The 26,540-nt window shown below is 46.7% G+C and overlaps 1 protein-coding gene across 1 annotated transcript in view; it reads right to left on the bottom strand.

The window, feature by feature from the left end:
• ALDH1L2 (aldehyde dehydrogenase 1 family member L2) overlaps nucleotides 1-25,700 on the bottom strand; it is a 111,942-nt gene extending 86,242 nt beyond the window's left edge. Inside the window, exon 1 of the mRNA XM_077472100.1 lies at nucleotides 25,536-25,700. The gene's annotated coding sequence lies outside the window, so the exon portion shown is untranslated. The remainder of the gene's footprint in view (nucleotides 1-25,535) is intronic.
• Between the last annotated feature and the right edge of the window lie 840 nt (nucleotides 25,701-26,540).

Here is a 26,540-nt window from a genome sequence, read left to right as displayed (position 1 = left end):
CATCTGGACCATATGGATGAGCTCATCCAGAACCTGTGATAATCTGTTGGCTAGAACTTTCGCCAATAACTTTGCATCTACATTAATTAATGAAATTGGATGATATGATGCAAAGTCCTCGGGGTCCTTACCCAGCTTGGGCACCAACACAATCACTGCCTCAGACATAGACTCTGAGACAGAACCCCCCTCCCCCCGGGAGAACCTACCAAACATCCGGATGAGCCTGAGGGCAAGAAGTTCCTGATAAGTGTAATAGAATTCCACTGGGATTCCATCTGCCCCAGGGGTTTTAACAGGTTGCAACTGGGGGATGGCAATCAGGACCTCCTCCAATGTTATCTCCTGATCCAACCGGGCACTAGCCTCTTGAGACAGGGTAGGGAACTCCATTCCATCAAGATATGTCCCAATGTCTGCTGCCTAATACTCTACCCTAATGATTAATTTCATCAGGACTCATAAGGGGAGCCCCCCTCTCATCCCAGATTCTCCCAATATGAGTACTGGAGATTTGTCCTCAGGACAACCACGCCAGCAGTTTACAGTTTTTGTCCCCGTATTCAAAGACCCATTGAGCTGTTCTGAGCATTGATTCCTTAGTCATATCTATTCTATGACGCTCTATCGCCCGGAGAGCATACTGCCAAGAACAATAGTTGAGGGGGGTTGGAGCAGCAACATAATTATCTTCCTGTACTTTAAGTTCTCTCTCTAGGTCCTCCAGCTTTCCAAATGGGAAGAATTTAGCATGAAGAGACTAGAGACTACATTGGGTTTGCTGCCATGATTGGATTTTGCACATTTGAATCAGAATTTCACAAACCAACGTTCTAATCCTCTTCCATGATGCCCACACGGCCATCTTGGAAGAGGCTGGTAGTGCTGAATTGGTTACAAGGAAATACATTGTGATACCATCTAATGTAGATGCACAGTTGACTGTTGTTTTCTACTGAAAAAAATAAAATAATGCTGCAATATATATAGATCTTTCCAATATTTATCTTGTGGTGACACGGAGGCAGTTGAAGGGTGGTATTCAGCAGTGTCACTGGAGAAGTGAGTGGAGAGGAGAAAGCCCTGTGGATTTGGAACAATAATTTGAAAGGCACAATGAGACCTACTTAAAGGAGAAGTATGTCCAAAGCTCTTTTGGTCCTACTTCTCCTGTAGGTCACAGGAGTGCAGTTAGCTCTGCAATATTGTAACCCATATTCAGTTGACAGCGGGCTAAAGTCTGCTGTTGGCAGACGTCACTCAACCGGTCCAGGCTCGGAAGGATCCTGACTTTAATGGGGGGATCCACCCAGATGCCTGACTGGCAGCTGGCTCAGGCTCTCAGCGTGCCACTGAAAACCTGAGCCATCTGCTCCCACCCTCTGCAAAGCCCAGGGCTCCAGTGAGCACCTTAGGGGCAGAGCAGAGAGTCACCGGCTCTCTTCTCACTGAAGAACAAGAACTGAGCAATCAGCGGCCTTTGATCACTCAGTTCTCAGTTTGAGAGGTGGCAGGAGACTTGGTGGTTTGTTTGTTTTTCTTAAATCCCACACTTCAATTTTAAGAGATCATACAGAATGGTGAGTGCATTTTCACAAAGGGAAGTATGGAGTGATGTTTTCTTATGGCACATTGGATTGAAAGAGTGGGCAATTTGAATAAGAACTGAGTGGAATTACATAAACTTTTTTGGGCACGACAATAAAAACTTTGACTATCAAGAGGAGCACTTTATTTCTAATTTTTGATAGTAAAAAATATGGTTTATATTGACAAATATGAGGTATTGTGAGCACTATAAGCAGTTAATAGTGATTATACACATTGTGGGTTTGGATTTGAACGCATTTGTTTATGTTTTAGAGCGCTGCACCTTTTTCTCTCACTTTTTTATATCCAGAACATATATCGATATAACAATTTATACGTAGGGAAATTGTAAACCATTTTCCTGGGCCCCTCTGTTATTTTTTGAAGATTCTGTAGTTTCTCACAGGCCTTGAGATAATATGAAGTTTCCAAAGAAACTGCCAGATACGATATACTCAAAGACTTCCAAAATTATGTTTATTTGTGACCTATGATAAGATTGGAAAATACCACAATAGCCCATCAACAACAGGTTCCATGTGATTTCTTCCTTAGGACCAAAAAACATTATAATACCGGTGTAGTTATTTGAGCTGAAACTAAACTAAACCAAATCTTGTCTGGTACACAGACAAGAACATTTATGAGCCCAAAAATACAGTATGTGAAATGAATTTGCATATATAAATAAACGGCTGAGGTGTACTGAATGCTGGATTAAGATGTTTCATTAGGATAAGCATTTAGTGGCACTTTGGTGTTGATTTACTAAAACTGGACAGTGAAAAATATGGTGTGGTGCATAGAAACCAGTTTTCCATTTTTTTTTGTCAAAGTTTAACCCCTTCCCAACCACCCGCTGCAGTATAAGGTGGCTGGATAGCGCAAATCGCAGTAGGTGTACGTCGTTCCGTGCATGTGATATAGCGGACGCGCTCACGGGTCCGGCGGACTCAATGTCTGCCAGCGACCCATGATTGTGGTATACAGAGGCAGAATGGGGATCTGCCTATGTAAACAAGGTGGATCCCTGTTCTGACAGGGGACATGATGGAGATCTGCTCTTCCCAGTCATCAGGAACAGTGATCTCTGTGGTGTTCCAGGCAGTCCATCCCCCCCCCCCACAGTTAGAACACACCCAGGGAACACAGTTAACCCCTTGATCGCCCCCTAGTATTAACCTCTTCCCTGACAGTGTAATTTATATATTGATCAATGCATTTTTATAGCACTGATCAATGTAATAATATCACTGGCCCCCAAAAAAGTTAATTTGGGGTCAGATTTGTCCGCCGCAATATCACAGTTCCACTAAAAATCTTAGATTGCACCATTACCAGTAAAAACAATAAAAAATAAATAAAAGTCCCTAAATCTATCCCAGTTTGTAGACGTAATAACTTTTGCGCAAACCAATCAATATATGCCTATTGTGATTTTTTTTACCAAAAATATGTAGAAGAATATATATCGGCCTAAACTGATGAATACATTTTTTTTATATATTTTTTTGGATAGGTATTATAGCAGAAAGTAAAAAAGTTCGTTTTTTTTCAAAACGAACACTTTTTTTTTATTTATAGCGCAAAAAATAAAACTGCAGAGGTGATCAAATACCACCAAAAAAAAAGCTCTATTTGTAGGGAAAAAAGGACATCAATTTTGTTTGGGTACAGCATCGCACGACCGCGCAATTGCCGGTTAAAATGACGCAGTGCCGTGTCGCAAAAAAGGGTCTGGTCAGAAAGTGGGTAAATCCTTCCAGGGCTAAAGTGGTTCATTGAACAAGCTGAAGTTAGAAGCTGATTGGCTACCATGCACAACTGCACCAGATTTTGCACGCTCCAGTTTTAGTAAATAAACCCCTTTAAGGATAGATTCACACCTATGCATTTTTAATGCTTTTTGCATTTTGCAGATTTGCACTACAGAACATGTTCCATAGGAAACCATGGTAAATAGACTGTAGTGCAAATCTGCAAAATGCAAAAATGCACTAAAACTGCATAGGTGTGAATCCAGCCTAAGTCTGATAAGCAACAAATCAGAAATATTCTTCCACTCTACACTTTATATATACTCTATTTTTTCACTCCTCCATGTTCACATACAGTTGGCTGTTGTCAGGCAATAAAGGACTGTCATGAGAAAACGTGGAGGCTGCCATTGCCTATTTCTCCTTCTGAAATACTACTTGTGTAATTGTCATGCTCAGTCTCTTCCTTCCAATTTTTGAGCAGTGACCTAGAAAAAGTATGCAGATATAGTCTTCTGACTTTACACCAACATCCCCAATCTGCCTATTTGCTTCAAGCAGGAGAAAAGGAAACCACGCTCCAGTTCTATCCACCAGGATGATCGATTCTCTTCCAAACGGAGAGCCCCAGGTGCTGGCTAATGCATGCACAGATGAAAGAAAATGAAGAAACTCTGGACAGCCGCACTCCGAGAAGGATCTATTTTCTTGTGCCTTTTATTGTAAAATAAAGATCACATAACACGATCCACAGCAAAGGTGATTCAGAACAAAATACTGACGCGTTTCACACTGAGATCAGTGCTTACTCATAGCTAAGCGCCTTTTGTTTCACTGTCCCTCATGGTATACAGTGTTCGGTGGCCATCTTTGGTCAGTTTCAGCACCATTAGCTGCAGCTCTGGACAGCGCAGTGTGATCTCCTATGCACCTGGGAGCTCACAAAGGACACAGGCACTACTAGCTGGACAGCACAGAACCAGCCAGGGTGGTGAGTCCTGCGGGAAAGAGCCTCTCAGCAAGCAGCAGTTAGGAGGGTGGGGCCATCACTGTCCTAAGTCCCCATCAGGTGGCAGACAGGGTAGGGTCAGCATGGCTTCAGTAACTGGTGTTTCTTCCCCTGAAATCCAGGCAATTGCAACCGATTCGCCTGCAGACTGTGCAGTGCCTCTGGATGATTTGTAGGCGATTCCCAATTCATTCGTTGCCAAGATGGGCGCAAAGGTGGTAAAAAGCAGCTTCTGCTCCCCCCCCCCGTCCTTCGGGGAGAGCTCTGACACAGACTCGGGTCCTGCTGAGGCTGGTGACCCCTGCTCTGTCGTTTCAGATGACGCCGACCATGACTGTTCGGACAGTGAGGATGAGTCCCCGTCCAGGTCCTTGCGCGACAAAGCGCTTGTTAGAGCACTTATCACAGCTGTGCATGATGCCCTGAAGATTCAGGAGCCAGCAAATCCCTCTGCTGATGTAGCAGTCCCTTTTGGGTCGCGTAAGCCAGCCCGTTCACCTAAGGTGTTCCCGTATCAGACTTATTTTGATAAGTTCATTTACAAGGAATGGGGTCAACCGCAGCGGACCTTTTCAGTCCCCAAATACATGGCAGTGCGTTACCCCTTTGAGGAGAGCCTTCTCAAAAAATGGTCGGATCCTCCGGTCGTGGACTCCATCTATGACCAGCTTTAGACAAAGAGATCTATTTATGTATAATTTTATTGTTTTCCTGTCTCAAGCATTTGCTCAGTTGTCATGCCTAATTAATATATTTACTATGACTGTCAGCTCCATCTAGTGGTGATAATGTGGCATTTTCTTGATTAAAGTATTTTAGGAAAATACTGCATTGTGTGGCCAATATGTGTAGCTGCAGAACGTAGGAAATAGACCCATTAGACAAATTTTGAGATTATTCATGGCAGCTGCATGAATGCTTGAGACACTGCACAGCAATTTTTTTTATACATAGGCCAAAAAGTGTATATATTCTCTTTTACTTTAATAAAAATGTTTTTTTAAGGTTGTGTGTGTCTTTGAGGTCTCTTGATGATAGAACAGTAATTAAGGGGGATTTTGTGGGTACAAAGATTGTGACGTGTGTACATATTATATTACGTTTAGACCCCTTTCACACTGGGGTGGTTTTCAGGCACTTTAGTGTTGGAAATAGCCTCTGCTAAGCACCTTTTGTTTCACTGTCCCTCATGGTATACAGTGTTCGGCGGCCATCTTTGGTGGGCCAAGGAGCAGCATGCTTTCCTGTAGCTCGGCGGCCATTTTCCCTGTGTTTATGTCCTTAATACTGGATGCTCGGCGGATATTTTCTTGAAGCCTGAACATGTTTTTGGTCAGTTTCAGCGCCATTTGCAGCAGCTCTGAACAGCACAGTGTGATCTCCTATGCACCTGGGAGCTGACAAAGGACACAGGCACTACTAGCTGGACAGCGCAGAACCAGCCAGGGTGGTGAGTCCTACGGGAAAGAGCCTCTCAGCAAGCAGCAGTTAGGAGGGTGGGGTCATCACTGTCCTAAGTCCCCCTCAGGTGGCAGACAGGGTAGAGTCAGCATGGCTTCAGAAACTGGTGTTTCTTACACCCCGAAATCCAGGCAATTGCAACCGATTCGACTGCAGACTGTGCAGTGCCTCTGGATGATTTGTCGGCGGTTCCCAATTCATTCGTTGCCAAGATGGGCGCAAAGGTGGTAAAAAGCAGCCCTCCCCCCCCCGTCCTCTGGGGAGAGCTCTGACACAGACTCGGGTCCTGCTGAGGCTGGTGACCCCTGCTCTGTCGTTTCAGATGATGCTGACCATGACCGTTCGGACAGTGAGGATGAGTCCCCGTCCGGGTCCGTGCACGACAAAGCGCTTGTTAGAGCACTTATCACAGCTGTGCATGATACCCTGAAGATTCAGGAGCCAGAAGATCCCTCTGCTGATGTAGCAGTCCCTTTTGGGTCCCGTAAGCCAGCCCATTCACCTAAGGTGTTCCTGTATCGGACTTATTTTGATAAGTTCATTTACAAGGAATGGGGTCAACTGCAACAGACCTTTTCGGTCCCCAAATACATGGCAGTGCGTTACCCCTTTGAGGAGAGCCTTCTCAAAAAATGGTCGGATCCTCCGGTCGTGGACCCCCCAGTTTCCAGGTTAAACAAAGTAACCACGATCCCGGTAGAGGGGACTCCTGCATTTAAGGACCCCACGAACAGGAAGGCCAAGGCAGTGGCTTGTTCCTTATTTATGGTTGTAGGGTCAACCATGCGACCAGTACTGGCATCTGCACTTGTGTCGCAGACACTAACCGAGTGGGCAAAACTGTTGCACCGCAAATTGGGAGAACAACAGGCTTCTCCTGTCTGCGTGGAACTAGCAGACCAACTAGTGCAAGGCCTGAAGTACATTTGTGACGCAGCCCTGGATACCCTCCCTCTGTTATCCAGGGCTTCAGTGTCAGCAGTGGTGCTGAGGCACCTGATATGGTTAAAATGCTGGTCTGCTGACCAGGCATACAAAAAAGCCCTGACGGGGGGCGTGGCGTCTGAGCTACAAGATGGACGTGTGAGCAGAGAGCTCCGCTCGGCCGCCGGAGAGAACCATCCATCCGAACGTCCATCGGTGACTACCGACAGAACTGCCTCACTCGTTACATAGTGCGGACACCGAGGCATCAATCGACTATGCCGAAGAACAAAAAACATCCACAGACGCCGCGGAAACTTCCGAACTTCTTCGGAGCGTGCGGACCTCCACAAAATGGCGCCGGAGCACGAGAGGATCACTCTGTACAACAGGCGACGAATGTTGAACAGGCCCTTCCTCACTGATCGCATCCTCGAGCTGCCTCTCTCAGCGACACCTCATCAGGGACACCCAGTCCATCCACAAGGAGCCCAGTAAAACAAAAACCGAGGATCTCCTCTCCAGACAACCGCGACATGGAGGTAAGCGGGCCCTCTGCTCTAGGCCTCGTTCCTCAAGCACATAACCCGGACCCCATTGCAGCGTATCCCACCTCAGACCGACCGGTATCTGATACAGTCTTAAAGGAGATGCTGTTATCCCTCAAGGCCTCTATACAGGCAGATATCACTGCTGAACTCACTTACTGTCACAAATAAGTTTTAGCTCTGGGAAACAGAGTAGATCAGGTGGAAGGCAAACTGGGAGAATACACTACTTCCTTCAATACTTTGGTAGAGGCCCATAAGTCGCATGGAGAAGAAATCGCCTGGTTGAGAAACAAGGTAGCTGACCTCGAGGACAGGTCTAGGAAGTCCAACATAAAAATTAGAGGCATCCCAGAGGCCATACCTTCGACCCAATTGCTGCAGTATGTGCACACACTATTCTCCACCATTATACCTACACTATCCCCTCAGGACTTAACTATTGATAGGATCCATAGGATCCCCAAGCCGGCATTCCTTCCTGATAGTTCTCCTAGGGATGTATTGCTTAATATGCACTACTACCATGTCAAAGACCAAATCTTGGCTGCGTCCCGCAAAAATGAGAACAAGCATCCGCAATATGCAGAGCTAATTCTCCTTCCTGATCTGTCAAGGCATACCCTTCAACAGCGCCGCAACTTAGCCAGTGTAACAAAGGCTTTAAGAAACCATAATATTCCACATAAGTGGCGATACCCGGCGAAATTGTCCATATCACATGAGGGGGCCACTCATATAATTTCTACCCTGGCTGAAGGGATCACACTGTTGCGAAAATGGGGCATAATACCTCAGCAAGGCCTACTCGAGCCACAAGTCACGCAACTTGGCTCTACTCCGGATGAGTGACAGGTGGTCTCCCGCAAACGGGTGCCTAAAAAAGTCACTGATGGAACAACGTGAATCACATCATAGACTATCCGGTTCTCTCCTTGGACACAAGGGCTCTACATTACCTTGCATCCCTTGTTTTTTCCCCTGGAATATATTACCTATGCAGCTACGTCTGCGCATGAATCGATATCAAGATTCTTTTCTTAACGTTTTATTTGTTTTTGTTTGTTATATCGTTTCTAGTTCTTATCTACTTAGCACCGATCCTGCATACCTCAACCAGGTACCTCCTATTTCAATGTATCCAAGACAACTATGGCAGTACGCTATGAACCAATCCGATGGAGATGAGTCGTTCCCAACACCCCTCAGAGGACACAGTGAGTACGGTCCCTCACAATACACCCTATTCCTTTTAAATGACTATCACCTGTGTGTCTATTAACGCCAGGACACTCTCTGTGGTCAGAAGCCCAAAAGCTGAAGGCCGATATCCTGTGTGTGCAAGAAACCCATTTCCAACTAAACAACCACCCCAACTGCACACACAGGAATTATTCGCATATCTTTCTGGCAACCACTCCACACAAGGAAAAGGGTGGCGTTCTCCTGGCAATTCGTAATACAGTCTCCTTCAGTCTCCGAATCTCCTGGATTGCTGAAAATGGTCGTTACATTATCCTTCAAGGGGACATTAACTCTAAACCCTACACCATTGTGTCAGTATATGCCCCTAACAACCACCAGGTCAGATTCCTCAGCAGACTGCTCCGCAAAGTGAAATCCACCCAATATGGGAGTCTTATTGTGGGTGGGGATTTCAACCTGATTGTTGATCCCAAATTAGACACCTCTACCACCGGTCAGCCTGGCAAGGCATATCTGAACAGAATTCTCCATGCTGCTGACTTGTATGACGTGTGGAGAAGTACACATGGTAACGAGCGAACATATACCTTTTTTTCTCACAGACACGGTTCTTAAGCCGCGTACACACGCGGGGACTGTTCGCTCAACTTTGTCCGTCAAACAGTTTCAGCGGACAGTCCGCTCAAAATTAGCATGGACGGACTTGCCCACACACGACGAACGAACAGTCCGCTGAAACCGTGCGCGATGACGTGAACGGCACGTACGACGGGACTAGAAAACGACGTCCTATACACTGCAATGCAACCTTCGGCGTGTAAATTCTTTCTGAGCATGCGCGAGACTTAGTTTGACGAACAAGCCTACACACGGGCGGACTGTCCGCTCAAACCAAGTTTCAGCGGACAGTTTTTCGGAATTTCCGAAAAACTTTGTTCGTCAGACTGTCCGCTGAAACTGTCCGCTGAAAGCCCACACACGAGCGGACTGTCCGCCGAAACACTGTTCAGCGGACAAAGTTGAGCGAACAGTCCCCGCGTGTGTACGCGGCCTTACTCGAGATTCGACATGTTTTTGACTGATAAGTGGACTCTGCAGGATGTCTCCTCCGCATGCATTTATGACATTACGTGGTCAGACCACGCTATTATCTCATTGTCCATCCATGAGAAGGGTGTCTTCCCCTCCCCACCTATCTGGCGCAGCAATGTTAGATTATTACAAGACCCTGGCACTCAAAAATTGATCGCTCAACATTTACAGGACTATTTCCATGACAATGAGCATTCTGTAGAAAGCCCATTTACACTTTGGAATGCTCACAAGGCAATTGTAAGAGGTATCCTAATTCAGCTGGGAGCTAGAGCAAAAAAGCGATACACAGCGACCCTTGACTCTATTACAGCTGACATTCATAAATTAGAGTTACTAAACATGGCGTCCCCCTCACAACTGTTATCCAAACAGCTTTCTGCACTTAGAGAGAAGTTAAGGGAGCACCTCACCCAAAAGTATGATATATACTTCCGTCGCCTACAGCTGTCCTCTTACGCCAACGCAAATAGAGCAGGTAAATACCTTGCTAACAGGATTAAGACAATACGCACCAGAAACAGAATTTCGCACTTAATACACCCCATATCCAAACACAAAATTCTTAACCCTCAAGACATTGCAAACCAATTCGCACAATACTATGGCGAATTGTACAACCTTAATACTGACCCTCATACCGTACAGCCCACCGTATCCAAAATACAACACTTCCTAAAAGATTTAAACCTCCCGATGCTCTCAGAAGTACAGCTTGCTTCTCTAAATTCCCCATTTACTACCCCTGAAATAGAATCTATTATTGCCAGTCTTCCAAATGGTAAATCCCCTGGACCTGATGGGTTCTCCAATGAATATTTCAAAACATTTCCCAAAGTTCTTGCTCCATACCTACAAAAAGTCTTTTACACAAGCAGCAGACAATGCATCATTTCCACAAGAGATGTTGAAAGCCTACGTAACCACCATCCCCAAGCCAGGGAAAAACCCTACCACACCGAGTAACTTTAGACCTATTTCTTTACTTACTACAGATATAAAGATTTACGCCAAGCTGTTAGCCAAACGTCTAGAGGAATACATACCATCTTTAATTCAAAGCGACCAGATGAGTTTCATACAGGGGAGACAGACTTCTGATGCGACGAGACGTATTGTTAATATTGTTTATTATGCTGCAGTGTCTAAAATGCCTTCTCTGCTGCTCTCCATAGAAGCAGAGAAGGCGTTTGATAGGGTTGAATGGTGTTATATGAAAGAGGTGCTCCGTTGGTTTGGTTTTGATGGCACTATATCCAATGAAGTGTTGGTCTTGTACTCTTGTCCATCTGCCCAAGTCTTGACTGCCGGTATGCTGTCCAATCCCTTCTATATTTCGAATGGCACCCGCTAGGGGTGTCCACTATCCCCTACTATCTTCAATCTTATGATGGAACCCCTGGCGGAGGCCATTAGATCGAGAGTTGACATCTCTGGCTTCAAAATAGGTTCTTGCAACCATATTATTAATTTATTTACGGATGACGTCATTCTGATGTTGACGAATCTATCCCAGTCCCTACCATTAATTCATGAAATTCTGCAAACTTTTGGGGAGATCTCATATTATAAAGGTCAACTTTGCCAAATCATTGATTCTGGACTTGGGAGTGGACAGACGTACAAGAGACCAACTTCAACGTGACCTCCCATACAAATGGAGGGAGGATGGTATACCATACCTGGGTATCACAATAACCAACTCCATAAACAAAATGGCCACCTCAAACTTTGGGACCCTACTAGTTAAGGTTAAAGAGACCCCTCAACATATTGCTAAAACTGATCTTGCATGGATGGGCAAATTAGCTGCGTGTAAGATGTTGGTACTTCCTCATATACTATACATGTTTAGGACCATACCAATCCACGTTCCGAATCACTTTCTTAGAGATATCTCCACTCTTTTGTGGAGATTCTTGTGGAAAGATAAGAAGGCACGCTGCTCCCCCCGTAACCTAATTCCCCCACAGACGTGCAGGAGGAGCAGGGCTAATAGACATCTACGACTATATGTGGTCCACAAGACTGGACCAACTCAGACAGTGGTTTAGAACCACAAACAAACCATTATGGGTTGAGCTGGAACAGGCCATGGCTCAGTTTCCTGACCTTGTAGCACTACTTATGGGAGACATATGGAAACCATGGGATATGCGCACCTTCTCTCCCACCATCCAAACCTCCCTGCAAGCATGGAGATTCTTTCTAAACCAGAGTCACAACATCCTCCATACTATCGGTTATCAATTTCCCCTGAGCCTACTCGAAGCCAGGATCCCGATGCTGTCTCCAAAACAGTTCCCTAGGTATGGTATCCATACCATCCAAAACTTGTGCCCTAATGACAAAGCCCTCAATCTTTTCTCGGGTCTCCGAATTGCACATTTTCTGAAACATAACCCTCTCCCTACAATTACAATACCACCCACTGCGTGGCACTTCCTTACCCGAGAGTCCTCGACAAACAAAGGCATATCGATCTTTTACACTCTTCTGCAGGACAAGAAGTCATTCACGAGGACTAAACAGATCAATGCTTGGGAAGCTGACTTAGGAAATACATTCTCAGATGATCAATGGACGACAGCCTTCCGTGAGATCCAAAAGCCTCACGCTCTGTCAGTTACTGGGCTATGACCATTAGAATTCTTAATCGATGGCAATACACCCCTTGTAGATTAACGCAAATCTTTCCGCATACTTCAAAATTATGCTGGAGAAACTGCGGACAGCCAGGACACCTACTCCGTATGTTCTGGGAGTGCCCCAATCTAGTGAGCTTTTGGAACCAAGTATTCCAACTCATAACTTCCCTTACTGATATCACTACTACTCCTAACTCAGCTTTAGCGATCCTCCATTTAGGTATTGAAGAGTTTCCTTATAACATGAGGACGGTAGTCTCTAATATTCTCCTAGCAGCGAGATCCTTAGTTTTACAACACTGGAAAGCTGCCTTGACTATAAACATTACGGACCTGACTAGAGTAGTTCAACGACATTACACCCTAGAGCGTGCATTAGCTATAAATGCTCTAAAATGTTCAGAATTTGATCTAACCTGGAGTATCTGGAGTGCTAAATATCGAAGGTTTTAATCCTTGTTGATAACTCGTTCTTGTTTTTCTTTGACTGTCTCAGTGCTCGAACTGAGTCTGTATTCTTATACCTGATAAGATTCGATCTATGCAACAGTGTGTGCTAATGTAACTGTTTCTGTTGTTAGAACTTGCCTTTGTCTTGTTTTTTTTTGTTCTTGTTACATGCCCTTTTTTTTTTCTATTTCTGGAATATGAAAATCTCAATAAAAAAGCCCTGACGGATCTTCACTTCCTTGGCAACCAGCTCTTTGGAGCCTCTTTGGATTACATTATTAAAAATGCCACAGGTGGTAAGAGTGCACTACTCCCACAGGCCAGGAACGCTAAGGAGCCACGCCGTAGGCAAGGGCCCTCTTTCTAAGCTCACAAACTGATTTTTTGTCCGCCCGGGGCCAAGTGTCCCCAGCCCAACAGGATGACCTATGAAGGACCAAAGCGTCCCTGGAACCGCAAGCCTAACAAGCCTGCGAGCAAAAGTGGTACCGCGTGAAGCCTTCGGGAGTTTGCAGCCCGGTGGGCCTCTTGGCTGTCCGTCCTCAGGCTACAAGATAGAGTTCCTCTCTTGGCCGCAAAACAGATTCTTCCCCTCCAGAATACCCATACTCCCGGCTCGCCGGGAGGCCCTTTTGGGGGCAGTAAGGACCTGCTGAGTCGCGTGGTGATAGAACCTGTTCCTGACTCGGAACATTTCCAGGGGTTCTACTCAAACCTGTTTGTAGTCCCCAAAAAAGGAAGGGGTACGTCCAATCTTGGACCTAAAAGCCCTCAATTACTTTGTGAAAGTACAGAGGTTCAGAATGGAATCAGTTTGCTCGGTAGTCACTGCACTCCATCAAGGGGACTCCCGGGCATCCTTAGACATCCAGGATGCGTACCTGCACATACCCATATGCCACCGGCATCAGAAGTTTCTGCGATTTGCAGTGGGGGAAGCCCACTACCAGTTTGTGGCTCTCCCTTTTGGTTTGGCATCAGCCCCCAGAGTCTTTACCAAGGTACTGGCTTCTGTTTTGGCGTTGCTGAGGCAACGCGGGATCGCGATTGTAGGTTACCTAGACGATCTCCTCCTGAGAGCATCTTCCGCCTCAGAGTTAGAGGAGGATGAGGCGATCACCATGCAGACCCTGCAGGATTTTGGGTGGCTGTTGAACCTAAAGAAGTCGGTGATCTTACCAACTCAGCATTTGGAGTACCTAGGCTTGCTGTTGGACTCCATGGAAGCGACAGTGTTTCTCCCTTCAGACAAGCTGCAGACTCTGAGAGCCGCGGTAATACTGTTGATGAACCGCAGGTGGTCGTCGCTACGCTTCTGCATGCGAGTCCTGGGACTCATGGTGGCCTCCTTCGAGGCAGTACCGAATGCCTAGTTTCATACCAGAGTCCTGCAGAAGGAGATTTTGACAAAATGGGACAAATCTCCGTTGTCCCTGGATCGGCAGATTCAGGTGAGCCAGTTAGTCAGGGATTCCCTGATCTGGTGGCTGAGATCCCCAGTACTTTGGTCCTGGAAGTCGTTCCTACCTCTGAAGTGGACAGTGATCACAACGGACGCCAGCCTATCCGGCTGGGGTGGAGTAATGGGAGTTCAGTCGACCCAGGGCCTCTGGTTGGTGGAGGAATCCAAGTTTCCGATCAATCTGCTCGAACTGAGAGCGATCAGGCTATGCCTCTCCACATGGTCGATAAGACTTTGAGGGCGTCAGATCAGGATCCAGTCAGACAACCCCACGGCAGTGGCATATGTCAATCACCAAGGAGGAACAAGAAGCTCGGCCACCACATGGGAGGTCGCTCACATCCTTCATTGGGCAGAGCGACATGTACCAGCCCTGTCGGCCATTTACAGTAGAGAACTGGCAGGCAGACTATCTAAGTCGCCAGATGCTGGACCCAGGAGTATGAGCATTGCATCCGGAGGTGTTCAGGCTACTCTGCCTACGATGGGGCACACCAGACGTGGATCTTCTGGCCTCCCGTCTCAATCAAAAGGTGCTGAGATTTGTGTCCAGGACAAGAGATCCTTGGGCAGACTCGTCAGACGCGCTGGTGGCTCCGTGGGACCAGTACCAGCTGATCTATGCCTTTCCTCCGTTGAAACTGTTAACACGTCTGCTCTGCAGAGTGGAGGCAGAGGGGATCCCAGTAATACTGATTGCCCCAGATTGACCCCAGTGTCCCTGGTATGCAGACCTAGTGCACCTGGTGGCGGACGCCCCTTGGCAACTGCCGTTACGAGAAGACCTTCTGGCTCAAGGTCCGATTCTCCATCCTGCTTTACCATCACTGGTTTTAAGGGCATGGCTATTGAGAGCCAGGTGTTGAGGAACTGGAGTCTGTCAGACTCGTTGATTCTAACTATGCTGAGAGCACGGAAATCTTCTTCTTTGAAGATATATCATCGTACCTGGAAGGTGTGCATATCCATGTGTGAGGAGAAAGAATGGCGTCCGCGCTCCTTTTCTATATCCAGGATCCTGCTGTTTCTACAGCAAGGAGTAGACCAGAAATTTGCTTTAAGCACCATTAAAAGACAAATATCAGCTTTGGCTGTCTTTTTTCAGCAACCCCTGGCATCTCACTCTCTAGTGAGCACTTTTGTTCAAGGGGTCCGACATGTAGTTCCTCCGGTGCGTCCACCGTTACCCCTGTGGGATCTGAACCTGATGTTATCGGCGCTTCAAAAACCGACATTTGAAAATATCAGAGAGATTCCCCTGTTGACTCTTTCCCAGAAAGTGGTCTTTCTAGTGGCCATCACATTAGCCAGGAGGGTTTCGGAACTGGTGGCCTTGTCTTGCAAGTCGCCCTATCTGGTTATCCACAAGGATAAGGTGGTGTTGCGTCCGCCACCTTCTTTTCTGTCGAAGGTGTTTTCAGCGTTCCACATCAATGAAGACATTATCTCTGTGTCCTAAGCCGACACATCCTAAGGAGGTGGCCCTTCAATCCCTGGACGTGGTTCAGGCTCTGAGGGTGTATTTGTCTGCAACAGCTCCCTTTCGGAAGTCAGACTCCTTGTTTGTTTCGGTGGCTGGTCCAAAAAAAGGCATGGTGGTCTCGTCGGCCACCATTTCCAGGTGGATCAGACAGATTGTAGTACAGGCCTACGCCTTGAAGGTGAGCTGTGTCAGTCGGTGAATATAAGAGAAAATAAGATTTTTTGTACTCACCTTAAAATCCCTTTCTCTGTAATTCACTGACTGACACAGCACTCGCCCCTCCTATTTTTCTTTACGTTATACTGCTTGTTGACATACTGAAGCTGCAAGGCAGGCTGAGGGGTTGTTACCTAAGGGACTGCCCCTTGGGTGGAACTAGAAGTTCTGAGTTTTTTATTACATGTTAACATGTTATGCCTAGTCCTCTCCTAAAGGTGGCGTAACAACCCAATGGTCTAAAGAGAGGAGCTGTGTCAGTTGGTGAATTACAGAGAAAGGGATTTTACGGTGAGTACAAATAATCCTATTTTTTAAAGTGGTTGTAAACCCTTACAGACCACTTTTCACTACAGGTAAGCCTATAATAAGGCGCACCTGTAGATACTCAGAATATCTCCTAAACCTGCATGGTTTAGGAGATATCCCCTGTATTTGCATGTGCCGATGTTATCTGCACATGTGCACTGACACAAACTGAAGCAATGGCACGTATGTGCCGTTGCTTCAGTGAGTGTACCGTTACCGCACGCATGAATGACGTCATTGCGACTCTGTCCAATCACAGCGCCAGAACCGCGATACCTGGAAGTAACCCCCAGGAGTGATGTCGCTGGCTGGTGCCGTGTACGGGCACTGCAGCAAGGGGTCAGATCTCAGGTGAGTATTACATAATGAGCTAGTATGCTATGCATACTAGCTCATTATACCTTTGTCTTGCAGGTGTTAGTTTCTTTTTTTTTTCCAAAGTGGGTTTACAACTACTTTAATAACATTCAATTACAATATGACCCGTGTAGTAATTGTAAATGCTATATTCTTTTTTTTAGTTTGCTTCTCTTTTCCCATGAAAGTAGAGTTATGCCGCGTACACACGATCAAACAAGCGGGTGGAAAAGTCCGGCAAACTCAAGTCCGCCAAACAATCCCCTCGTGTGTAGCCTCCGGCATACTTTTTGGACCCGAAAGTACGGCGGACTTAGAATGTCGTTTTACACTCCAATCTTCCCGCCGGACTCGCATTTCGGCGGACAATCCGGGCGTGTGTATGCCAGTCCACCGTACTTTTGAAATTAACGGACTTTTCCCGCCCGGAGAAAAGTCCGCTCATTTTGAGCAGGTCTCCAGGTAGGCGGGGCCCGCGAAGGAGACGTCGCTGGCCCTGCCGCCTGGTATGGACTTAAAGGGGAACCCCAATGCCGAAAAAATCGGCGTGGGGGTCCCCCCAGGTCCACATCAGACCCTTGTCTGAGCACGCTACCCGGCCGGCCGACCAGGCCGCGTGCCCTCAACATGGGGGGTGCCTTGGGGAAGGGGGGGCCGCGCGGCCTCCCCACCCCAAAGCACCTTGTCCCCATGTTGATGAGGACAAGGGCCTCTTCCCGACAACCCTGGCCGTTGGTTGTCGGGGTCTGCGGGCGGGGGGCTTATCGGAATCCGGGAGCCCCCTTTAATAAGGGGGCCCCCGGATAACCGGCCCCCCACCCTATGTGAATGAGTATGGGGTACAATGTACCCCTACCCATTCACCTGTAAAATAAAGTACAAAAAAAAACACAACACACAAGATAAAATAATTTATTGCACAGCTCCGGGGGTCTTCCGTCTTCGGGGGTCTTCTCGTCGGACTCCTCCGCTATCTTCTTGTAGCTCTTTTACTAGCGGAGGAGCTCGGCATTCTTCTTCGTCGCCGCAGCCTCTTCTTCCGACTTCGGGGGTCTTGTCCCCCTCTTCGGTTCTTCTGCCGGGCCACCGCGCCTTCTTATAGCTCTTTTACAGGCGGTGGCCCGGTCTTCTGTCGCCGCCGCCGCCTTCCGTTGTTGTTGTTGTTCTTCTTCTCCTGGAGATGTTGACTCGACGTTCTCTCCGGCCGCAATGCCAGGGACGCGCTGCGCTGTGACTTATATAGGGACAAGGGGCGGTGTCACATGGGTTGATGTCACATGGGTTGGTCACATGGTGACCCCGCCCCCTTACGATGTCACAGTCCCGGAGGATGCTGGGACTGTCGCCATGTGACATCAACCCATGTGACCAACCCATGTGACATCAACCCATGTGACACCGCCCCTTGTCCCTATATAAGTCACAGCGCAGCGCGTCCCTGGCATTGCGGCCGGAGAGAACGTCGAGTCAACATCTCCAGGAGAAGAAGAACAACAACAACAACAACAACAACAACGGAAGGCAGTGGCGGCGACAGAAGACCAGGCCACCGCCTGTAAAAGAGCTATAAGAAGGCGCGGTGGCCCGGCAAAAGAACCGAAGAGGGGGACAAGACCCCCGAAGTTGGAAGAAGAGGCCGCGGCGACGAAGAAGAATGCCGGGCTCCTCCGCTAGTAAAAGAGCTACAAGAAGATAGCGGAGGAGTCCGGCGAGAAGACCCCCGAAGACGGAAGACCCCCGGAGCTGTGCAATAAATTATTTTATCTTGTGTGTTGTGTTTTTTTTTGTACTTTATTTTACAGGTGAATGGGTAGGGGTACATTGTACCCCATACTCATTCACATAGGGTGGGGGGCCGGTTATCCGGGGGCCCCCACATTAAAGGGGGCTCCCGGATTCCGATAAGCCCCCCGCCCGCAGACCCCGACAACCAACGGCCAGGGTTGTCGGGAAGAGGCCCTTGTCCTCATCAACATGGGGACAAGGTGCTTTGGGGTGGGGGGGCCGCGCGGCCCCCCCTTCCCCAAGGCACCCCCCATGTTGAGGGCACGCGGCCTGGTACGGCTCAGGAGGGGGGGGGCGCTCGCTCGCCCCTACTTTCCTGGCCGGCCGGGTAGCGTGCTCGGACAAGGGTCTGTTGTGGACTTTGGGGGGACCCCACGCCGATTTTTTTCGGCGTTGGGGTTCCCCTTTAAGTCCATACCAGGGGGCGGGGCCAGCGACGTCTCCTTCGCGGGCCCCGCCTACCTGGAGACGCGCTCAAAATTAGCGGACTTTCCTCCGCGTGTGTGGGCGAGTCCATTCATTTCAAAAGTACGGCGGATAGTACGGCAGACTTAGTACGCTGTATTAGTCCGCTGAAAAAGTGTCGTGTGTGGGCAAGTAGCCCGTTTGGAAAGTCCGATGGACAGTCTGGCGGAAAGTCCGCCAGACTAAGTACGTCGGACAGACGGCTACGTGTGTACGTGGCTTTACCCTTTCAATTCTGCCTCCTGCATGTTAACATCAGATATAACATTTACCATCAACAATAAAACAGTGACGCTGACATTCCTGCTAGAGAAAAAAAAACAATCAGTGACACATTATATATTCTTTCACATAGTTCTTTAAATAACCGAACCAGATGCAGAAATCATGGTATTCTGCATGACCTAGTTACGTGCACCTGGTACACTACACAGACAATGTAACAGCCAGGGGAAATTCCCTTAATATGGCAATGAACAAGATCACAAAGACGCTTTGAATAGTCATTAACACTCCTACAATATCTGTGAAGGGCTGCCTTTCTGGTCCCACACCAATACTAAATACACCACTGAGCCAAGGAGTACATGAGTAATCCATACAAAACCACTTCCAGATCAAGTTGCAACTTGTTTGGAAGCTCAGCAGCCCTGATTATCTTGGTCAGCAGAGGCAGGAGGACTCAGGAACTGGCAGGATCAACCAGGTTTATTACAAGTTAGGAAGAGAAGAATTTTATAGCACAAGCACTGTGCTGTTATTCATGCCTTAAAAAGGAAGTAAAGGCAAAATAAAAATAAAATAAAAAGAAAAGCACACCCTGTAAGGCAAAGGCATAATGAGCTAGTATGCATATCATACTAGCTCATTATGAATAACTTACCTGAGAACGAAGCCCCCGAATCGGTCCTCCGTCTTCCTCTTCGCCACTGCCATGTATCCCGGAGCGACTTCCGAATCTCGCTGCTCTGGCGCTGTGATTTGCCGGAGCAGCAAATACGTCACTCCCGCGCATGCGCACGGGAGCCGACACTCACGGCATATCGCCGTGATCTGCGGCCTGCCCCAGTGGCTGTCTTCGGGTAAATATCTCCTAAACCGTATAGGTTTAGGAGATATTTCTTGGACCTACAGGTAAGCCTTAATCTAGGCTTGCCCGTAGGTCAAAGTTGGTTGTAAGGGTTTACAATCACTTTAAGGAATGCATAAAAAAACCTTCTGAGTGCAGTCCCCCCCAAGACCCCCTAGATACTTACCTAAACTAAATCTCAATCCAGCACTGTGCATGACAGTAACAGCTCTCTCTTCTTCCTTCCTCACAGACTCAAAGACAGCAGGCTTACAATCACTTAAGTAAATAAAGCATAATTTCATATGCAGAGGCCACCTTGATTGAAAATGTCATTACAACAAATAAAGGATTCCTGTAGTGACAGACTGCTTAACCTTCAGCTGAAAATGCTAGTTGCCTATCTGCCATGATAATCCAATAGTTTAAAGTCTATCTCCAGCAAGAACAAAAATCATCCCTTGCAGTGGGGCTGCCTCAACACTGTTTGGGTTAAAGGCTCATTTAAAGTGATTGTAAGGGTTTGTTTAAAAAATAAAATAAAATAACAAGCATATCATACTTACCTCCACTGTGCAGCTTGTTTTGCACAGAGTGGCCCCAAACCTGCTCTTCTGGGGTCCCTTGACGGCTCTCGCGGCTCCTCCCCACATAAGATAACTCTCTGCGAGAAGATCTCTCTTGGGGGGTTACCTTGTGGGCATGCTCCCTAGTCCAGCATTCAGCGTCCATAGTCGCCGAATGCAGGACTCTGCCCTGCCCCCCTTCCCCTGTCACCCACGTCATTGGATTCGAGTGAAAGCAGCGAGAGCCAATGGCTGCGCTGCTGTAAATCTATCCAATCAAGAGCCGAGAACCCCGGGCAGAGACACAGCGTGTCCCCGTGGGTCAAGTTCTAGGGATCAGGTAAGTAAAACAGGGGGGGCCGGGCACTGCCAGGTGTTTTTGCACCTTAATGCATGGGATGCATTATGGTGAAAAAACACGTAGGTTTACAACCCCTTTAAGTTGAGGGTACTGGAAGTTAAAGGTAAAGGAGTTTTACCCAACAGCTCTCTCCTTTTCTCCTCTATGCTCAAATGGTGGGCTGCCCCTTGGCATCCTCAAGTCCAGTGCAGAGCTATGGGCTCTGCTTTGTACTTGATGATGTCAGAGGACATGAAACCACTGGGGTGTAAAGAAGAGGCTACGGGGACCAGCCTAGAGGGAGCCGGAGGGAACAGAGATCAGCTAAAAAGTCTAGCTCTAGGGGGCAACAAAAAGCAATTGTACTTACCTAAACCCCCTCTAACAGGCTTCCTCTACAATGCTAGACTGGTCCCTATAGCTTCTTCTCCCCTATGCACCAGTGGTCAAAGGTCCTCAGGTGGGAGGGTGGCAAACCAACAACTAGGATGGGTAGGCCAGCAGGGGCCTCCTTACCTTATCAATTCAGCGATCAGCGCATCGATTCAGGCCTGCATCCTAACAGCCAGTGAGAAGACTGAGAGCCAAGAGCGACAGATGCAGAGAGGGCGCGGGCTGGCACACGGGGCAGCTGCAGCTTAATTACGGGTGTGAGGCAGATTCGGGACCGGTGCCAGGCAGAGAAGGATCCTGGCTGCTGCTCCTCACTCCAATAGCCAATGCATCTTCTCCCGGGTGAATAGGAAGTGGGTCCTAAGACCCGGACCTGATTGGCTGGGAGTCCTAAGACTTGGGTCTCAGGATCTGCTTCCTGATTGGCTGGGAGGAGAATCAGGAAGACAATAGTGAATATTAATTTGCTATTGTTATACACTGGCTGGGCATTGGGCGTAGTGCTCTGCGGCCCCCCGAGCCCACCCTTTTTTTAAGCCAATTAGAGCCCCAGGCTCTATCATGTGCTTCAAAAAAAAAAAAACCACATTGGAATCCATGCGTCCGGCACCCTGCATGTAGATTAGGGGGCCGGATGCATGGATTGGGGGGGGCGGCGCCTGTGCACCCCCTATGCATTTAACCCTTGCAGTAGGGAGAAGCGGGAACGTTTTACCTGTTCCCGGAGATGGGCTTTAAGTAGTTTCAGCGTCACTAACAAAGAACAAGTATCAAGAGTTCTGACTCCACTCCAGCAACCCAGAGCAAAGATACAGTTCAGAGTTTCTGCCTCTGCTTGCTGCCTGTCCATTCCTGGTCAGTGACTCAGGAAAAAAAAAAGATTGAGGCCCCCTGCACTCAGTCTCAAACATCCCTTCTGGTCAGAGAGGTCCCTATCACATTAATAAGTGCTGGTTCACATCTGTGTGGTATGTTTAAAGCCTGTTTCATTTTACATGCATTTTTGTTTTTACTATTGAAGTCTGTATAATGTGCATTTTCATGAAAGCTCATGTTTTATTTAGTACATGTATCTTCCTGCAGTTTATATAATGCTACAAATGCTAAGAAAGTAAAATAATTATTTATTAAAATATTATACTAACAAAGAAAAAATAGATGAAATCACATCAGCCCTACCCTGTTTCCCCTAAAATAAGATCTAGCGTGATTGTCGGTGTTGGCTGCAATATAAGCCCTACCACCCAAATAAGCCCTACTCTGTTTCCTCAAAAATAAGCCCTAGCCTGAAAAGAAGACCTACAAGGACTTTAACTAGGGCTTATTTGGTGGGTAGGGCTTTTATTGCAGCTATCACCGACAATCACACTAGGTTTTATTTTAGGGGAAACAGGGTAACATACACCTTTAAAAGAGATGCATGTTTTTTTTATTTTTTATTTATACTTACCTAGGTGGATACTGCATCTGTCCCCCGCCAGCTCTAACACTGAGAACAGAGCGATCAAACACCGCTGATCGCTCAGTTCTCAGAGCTCCCTGAGCAGAAAACCGGTGACTGTCAATCAGCAGCTCTCTGCTCTGCCCCCCTGCACTCACAGGAGCGCTGGGCTGTGGAGGGGGTGGGAGTGGCCGGCTCAGGCTCTCAGAAGCTTGCTCAGAGGCTGAGACGGGTGCTGTGAATTCAGCCCACTGTCTACTGAAAAAGGGTCACAGGAGTGCAGAACGAACTGCACTCCTTTGATCCACAGGAGAAGTACAACCAAAGCTAGAGGATTAGATTTGATTTTCATTCACATAATAATTGTTCTTTAGTTCTTTAGAACATTCAATGATACCATCAGCGACTGCACACATTTTGTATGAAAGACCTTAAAAAATGTATTTGATTGCCACTGTGAATTTTAATATTGAATTTCAGGATGGACAGCACTGACTGTGATTTGGACTGGGAATCACGTTCACAAGTAGAATTTCAATCAATCACATAAGAGACAAGAAAAATGTTCCATTCTTTAATTTTGCTCTTCACTCCAGTTTAAAACATTCATCAATTTCACCAAATTAACCATTAGCAAATCAATTTTTTGTGAAATTTACCATTTTTTAACAAAATTCTACCAGTGTATTGCTAGCTTTATGCCCCATACACACGGTCGGATTTTCCGACGGAAAATGTGCAATCGGATCATGTTGTCGGAAAATCCGACCGTGTGTGAGCTCCATCTGACTTTTTCCGTGAGATTTTCCAACGCACAAAGTTTGAGAGCAGGATCTAAAATTTTCCGACAACAAAATCTGATCTCATAAATTCCAATCGTGTCTAGACAATTCCAACGGAAAAAGTGCCACGCATGCTCAGAATAAACGAAGAGATGAAAGCTACTGGCCCATTTGTAGTCTCGACGTACATGTTTGACGTCACCTCATTCAGAACGATTGGAAATTCCGACAACTTTGTGCGACTGTGTGTATGCAATACAAGTTTTGGCCAAAATCCGGAGGAAAAAATCAGACGAATTTTGTGATCGGAATGTCCGACCGTCTGTATGGGGCATTAGGCAGTTGTGTGTAACACACAGCACATAGTATAACAAGTTCCTCCTACCAGAGGCTGTTCTATGGTAGAGCAGATCACTCTCAGATATGATAATAAAGTCTTCCCACCATATGAAAGAACATGCTGATCTGTTAGAACCAATCCAGAGCTCCTCCCTCTGTATCTGTCCTTCTGGACTCTATTGGACATTTCCATTAGGTCATGATGGACCCTACTTTCTAAAGCCTCGTACACAGGATCAGATTTTCAGATGACCATTCTTCTGTTTTTTGTTGCATGCTAGTCTTATGTCGAAAGTGAAGAGGTTACTCACCATGCGAAAATTCTCATACAACGGAATTCAACTTCAGAAGTAACATAATGTGTTGAATTGTTTTGTATGTATTTTTTAGTTTCTGAGCATTCGTAGTCTTGCTCTTACAATTTTTTACGTATGAAAACCGTACTAATTATACAAAAATTGGACATTGTGTTCACGTACGATTAAAATTTTATAGTCTGCACATCCAGCTTTTGTCATACAAAAAAAAAATCGGAATTGGCTGTTGAAAGCACCATACTAACGATCTGAAAATCGGCAGATCATTTCTTGGATGAAATTTTACTTCTGATTTTCATATCGTGTGTACAGGGCTTAGGACTCGCTATGCACAACACAATCTGAACCTATAATATTTGTACAATAGACTTTAGATCTACCAAATTCTGTAATATGAGGAACTACCTAAACTATACAATTAATTTGTATCCAGTCAGGCAGACCCTTGCACTACACACTTGTTGGTAGATCTAACCGTGACCATACACTTTTTGATTTTATCCATACAATCAGGTTGGAAATTATCAAATTGGCTTATAATCAAACAGCCATAACTTCCCTTGAGATTGATTTAGACTCAAATACAGATTGGAGTTAATCAAACTGAGTCAATCAGTCAGGACAGCACTGAGATGCTTTGCTGATGAATACTGTTGTATTTCTACTGATCAGATTATGAGATTGCATGATGGAAATAGAGATCCAATTTATACGTTATGACCATTATCTTCCAACTATCAATCAAAGCCCACTTCCCCATGTTTGGCATATTGAACAATTGGGTTGTCGACTATGGATTGATTATTCTTATCGGGAAAGATCAATCAAAAGGGGGACTGATTATTTAATGAAGTGTGAAAAGTCACCATAAAGGAGATTGTACAATCAGATTGTGTGTTATATGGCACCTTCTACTCATACCTGCTTTCCTTTTATAATCCTGTCATTGTGCAGGACTCTTTTTTTTTAATTTTTTTATGTAAATGTAAATGTGAGCTCCTGTTTACCTAAAATATGGAATGTATCAACCTGCCAGGTATGTGATCACAATGATCACACAGATCGTACAGATCTATTGTTCTCTCCAGCAGGCACACTAGCAAGCAGTTAGCTTTGTGCTGATGCAACATAGGACTTTACAGCCCTGGGACGTGACTATGGCAGCAGTAGCCAGGAACCAGCCAGCAATGTCATGGCAATCCATGGTAGTCTATTGTAGAATCATCATACCACGCTGGATCATATTAACCCCTTGTGTGATGAGCCTGTAGGTGGGCTCAGGGGCAGATGACATCACTGATTATTATCACACACACCCTGATTTATAGCAAATCTACTTTCCACCCAGCAGTCCCTGGTGACCAGTCACTCTGGCAATAGACTATTGCATGCGATCCACGTAGTATTCCATGCCAAAAAAAGCTCACTCTAATTCAGCCACATGGCAAGAACGTCCAGGGCAGAGCGAATTATTCTTAGCCTAGTGCCAGCCAGTGATCATGCCAGTTCAGTGCCAGGTTACTCACTGTTGTGGTGGAGAACTTCCTGATGAACTGATTGGCAGCCCACAGCATGTTTAATAAGTGGTCGGCACAGCGTCCCACAATGACACGTAAATAGAAGAGGAGAGATGGAGCGCACACAACCACCAGGATCTCTGCAGTAAACAACAAGGACCAAAGCCAACTAAACCCCGCCCACAATACACACGCCACGCCCACCTGTCATTTTTTCTACGCTATAGACAGGAATTAGGTACCGCCCACCTTTCCTCAGATCGGGATTGCGTTTGACGTAAACCACGCCCTTTCACCTTTCTTTCTAGTCTCCGCCCGGTGGTCACGCCCATGTGTCATTTAAGGTTCTCGCCGAGGAACCTGCTACGGAGGACGTGTGATCACGGGAATGTCTCTGCTCCGGGCATATACTCTTCTCTGTTTGTACTGCAGATTTACATGTAATGCAATGACAGACAAATATATAAAAACAGGGTGCTAGTATGTTAGTCATAATGTTGCCAACTGTCAGTATATGTACTGGTAACCAGTAAAAAATGGGCAGTACATTTTTCTCCTGTCAGTAAATTCCAGTGACAGCAAAAGGTTGCCAGTGTCACGTCACAGTCGGCTACCCATCACGTTTTGCTACCCACTGGAATGCGCATGCACGACACCGTCATAGGCATTCCAACACAGGGCCCCTCGTGGGCTCGCTTCGCCCGCCACGCTTTGGGCACGGCCCGCTTCACTCGGCATAAATATAATCTAACTCTATGTCCACTTGGATGGTGGGGCTTGAACCCGGAATCAGGGGTGTGGGCACAAAATTCTGCGCAAGCGCAGATCGCCACAGTGTGGCGGCGTCGCGCAGTCCAGTGGGTTGCCAAATGTGATGAAACACCAGTAAAAAATATGGCTGTGACGCTCGGCTTACGTTGTTCTGGTCCAGAGCAGGCCAAGGAAATATGTTTTTTGCCCGAATATCTACCTTAACATTGCTAATTGGATATTGTACTTGTTTGTAGCCTAAAT

This window comes from Lithobates pipiens, unplaced genomic scaffold, assembly GCF_037356315.1.
Source record: "Lithobates pipiens isolate NorthernLeopardFrog02 unplaced genomic scaffold, aLitPip1_a1.2 Scaffold_8, whole genome shotgun sequence".
In the NCBI taxonomy this organism is placed as follows: Eukaryota; Metazoa; Chordata; class Amphibia; order Anura; family Ranidae; genus Lithobates; species Lithobates pipiens.
Note: the sequence above shows the minus strand (reverse complement) of the source record. Positions and strands in the feature narration are given on the sequence as shown.